Below are 3567 nucleotides of genomic sequence, written 5' to 3' on the forward strand. Positions count from 1 at the left end.
TGGGGGGGCGCAGAGGCAAGAGAAAATCTGCACATAAATGGACCCACATACAAGTGGGTCAAGTGTATAAATGGCTGGAGCAGCCAGGCTCGGTGGCTCAGCCTGGGCAACTTGGCAAGACCTCATCTCTACAATAAATTAAGAAAAAAAATGAGCCAGGCGTGGTAGCGCACACCCGTAGTAGTTCCAGCTCCTTGGAAGGCTGAGGCGGAAGGATCGCCGGAGCCCAGCAGGTCAAGGCTGGGGTGGCCGGGAGTGGCCACTGCACTCCAGTCTGGGCGACAGAGTGAGACTCCAATTCAAAAAAAAAAAACAACAAAATAAAATAAAATAAAATAAAATAAGTGGCTGAAGCTTCCTTTCAGGTAATTAATCAACCTTTAGAGTCAGAGTCTGGCTCTGCTGCCCTGCGGTCACGGCTCCCCGCAGCCTCCGCCTCTAGGGCTCAGGCCCTCCTCGGCCACAGCCTCCTGAGCGGCTGGGACTACAGGCGCACACTACATGCCCTGTGAATTTTGAGAACGTTTTTTTTTTGTACACACAAGGTCTGGATATGGTACTCAGGCTGGTGTCGAACTGCTGGGCTCAAGTGATCCTCCCGCCTCAGCCTCTCAAAGTGCCGGCATGGCAGGCGTGAGCCACCATGCCTGGTGGGCGGAAGCTTCCAAGTGATTGTTCTCCCAGTTGATATTGTGGGAGAACGGGGAGGAGAGTGGCAAAGGCCCCTAGGCCTGAGACCCAGGCCTTCCGTGCCCTCTCAAGCGGGTGGAATGCGCATTCTCTGGGCTGCGAGGTCAATTTGGCCTGTGCTCAGAGCCCACCAGCTCCAGGCTTGGGCTTCCAAGCTCAAGGGCCATGCTGGGCCCTCCAGAGAACACAGAGCAGTCCGTCCCTCGACGTGTGCACGCAGCTTTGCTCTTGGCCTTGGCCTGGTGTCCCTCGCCGGTCCCTCCTCCTGCAGACAGCCTCAGTGTGTGGCTCCAAACTCTCTAAACTGTGCAACTTGCAGCCGAGGAGGAGGTCTGTGGCTTACATCAGAATCTCAGTGTTTATACCCAAAAAAGGTAAAAAGCTCCTGCTGGTTGCTGACCTGTCCCGCTAGTAGGGATTCAGCTCTGGGTGTACGTGTTGGCAAACTGGAAAAGCATATTGTTCACGGCTTGGGTTTCAGACATTTCAGCCTGTGTGTCCTTGAATGCCTCAGCCGTGAGCTATCTCAGTTCCAGGCTGGCAAAGAGGGAGCTTCAAGAACGAGTGATTTTTTAAAGAAATAAATGTTACCTATTTATTTTATTTTATGACCAGAGTCTCACTCTGTCGGCCAGGATGGAGTGCAGTGGCATGCTCACAGTCACTGCAACCTCGCTCACTAGGCTCAGGTGATCCTTCTCCCTCAGCCTTCCAAGTAGCTGGAACTACAGGCACACACCACCACACCCAGTTAATTTTTTGATTTATCGTAGAGCCGAGGTCTCACAGAGTTGTCCAGGTTGTTCTTGAACTCCTGGGCTCAGGCAATCCTTTCACCTTGGCTTCCCAAAGTGCTGGGATTATAGGCATGAGCCACCACGCCAGTCCAAGAACTAGCGATTTTTTTTTTTTTTGCACAGTGACATGCTCATGGCCATTGCAGCCTCGACTGCTGGGCTCCGGCGATCCTTCCGCCTCAGCCTTCTAAGTAGCCACCATACCCAGCTAATTTTTTGATTAACTGTAGAGATGAGGTCTCGCCAAGTTGCCCAGGCTGGTCTCGAACTCGTAGGCTCAGGCAATCCCTTCATCTCGGCCTCCCAAAGTGCTGAGATGACAGTCTTGAGCCACTGTGCCCGGCCTAAGTTTTTTTTTTAATTGTAGAGACGAGGTCTCGCCAAGTTGCCCAGGCTGTTCTCGAACCCATGGGCGCAGGCAATCCTCTCACCTCAGCCTCCCAAAGTGCTGGGATGACAGGTGTGAGCCACTGCACCCAGCTCCAAACTAGCGATTTATATTCAAACTTGATGCACCCACGAGGTCACAAGCCCACAGAAGACACCTGTAAATCAACACTCAGATGCAGCATTTCGTAACTAGAGCACAGGGCATACGGGTCCGACTCTCACACTGCTCACTAAAATCGCGATTTCTTTTTCTAACTGGAATATGTCTCTGTAACTTATTTTTCAGTAGAGAGCAATCTCTTTCTGCCCATTTTCTGACATAACACTCGTAACTGGAAACGTTCAGGTGATGTTCATGAAAGAACAGATCAGCGCCCTCCACTCTAACAGCAGCCGACGGCACATGCGATCCCCAGCACTCTCAAGGCGCACCGGAGGTCCTGGAGACCCGAGCGGGTCTCTGCCGACCAGTGTGCACCAAGATGAGCAGGGGGCCGTGATTCTGGGAATTAGGCTTCCTTTGCACAGTTGACAGGCGTCCTGTGACAAAACCCCTGACCGCTCTGGGCCCTGGGGCACCTGGTTCCATAAAGAGCAGCCCAGGAGAGGGGATCAGGTTTCCTGATGGACTCAGACGGGGGTGAATTAGCCCAGGGCTCAGGCCGGCGGGCCTGGGAGGCTGGCGGCACCAGGAGCCCAGGTAAGGAAGACAGGGCGGGCTGGGCTGGGCTGGGTGGGGAGGTCCACGCTCAGCTCCGGAGGCTGCAGACCTCTGCTCCGATGGGCAGTTTTAAGGACAGGCTTGTTCCGACGCCGACGCCACACCCAGGTGGACCAAAGGGCGTGGAGGCTCAGGACCCCAGCCGGCCGCAGGCACCAGGGACTCAGACATGGCAGCTCCTGGTGAGGGGCTCCCCCTGGGGATGCTGCTGCTCCCTCGGGACACACGGGTGGTTTCCGAGTCCACCACAGAGGGAGCAGGAAGGGCGCTGGCCCGCCACACGCACTGCCCTTCCCCCTGTGCTCGGCAGCCCCCACGGCTGGGCCCTTCCCAGACCCTCAGGCGGGCTGAATGCAGCCTCTAATGAGCAGGACCAGGCCAAAGAGACAGCACGTCTCCCCGACAGGTGACGAGGGCCGCGGCTCTGCTCAGAGGCCCTCTCTTTCCAACTCTTGTCACAGGCTTGCACCGGTGGCACCGGTACCTGCCAAGGGCAAGGGCTGCCCACGGCCAATGCTGGTGCAGGGCTGAGTCTTCAGTTCAGCACCTGCGAGGGAATAAATCGTGCCTGCCGGCTGTCCCGGAGGGAGGGAGGGGAAGTGGCTCTCTCCCCGCTGAGCCTTCGGGTGACACCTGACCTGGGCGCACCCCTTGCGGAGGCTCTGGGGGACCCTGGCATGGAGGTCCCAGCGATGTCAGCCTGACTCCTGGCTATGAGTGTGAGTTGCGTGAGCCACAAAGGTTTGGGCAAAGTGTCAGATGGCAACAAGGAGCAAAACACGCTCCATGTCCCGCAGGGCGCAAGCTGTCCAGTCCGTGTGGCCGGCAAGCTCTCTCTCCTGGATTGGAAGCTTCTTTTCTGGGGCCAAAGATTTAAATACATACTTCCAGGTGAAAAACTGTTAGAATGTATGTATTGAAGAAGACGGAAGCAGGGCCATCGCTTGGTGTCTTCACCTTAGCTGTGGT

Source organism: Carlito syrichta, unplaced genomic scaffold, assembly GCF_000164805.1.
Source record: "Carlito syrichta isolate Samal-C Ts95f unplaced genomic scaffold, Tarsius_syrichta-2.0.1 Scaffold305644, whole genome shotgun sequence".
In the NCBI taxonomy this organism is placed as follows: domain Eukaryota; kingdom Metazoa; phylum Chordata; class Mammalia; order Primates; family Tarsiidae; genus Carlito; species Carlito syrichta.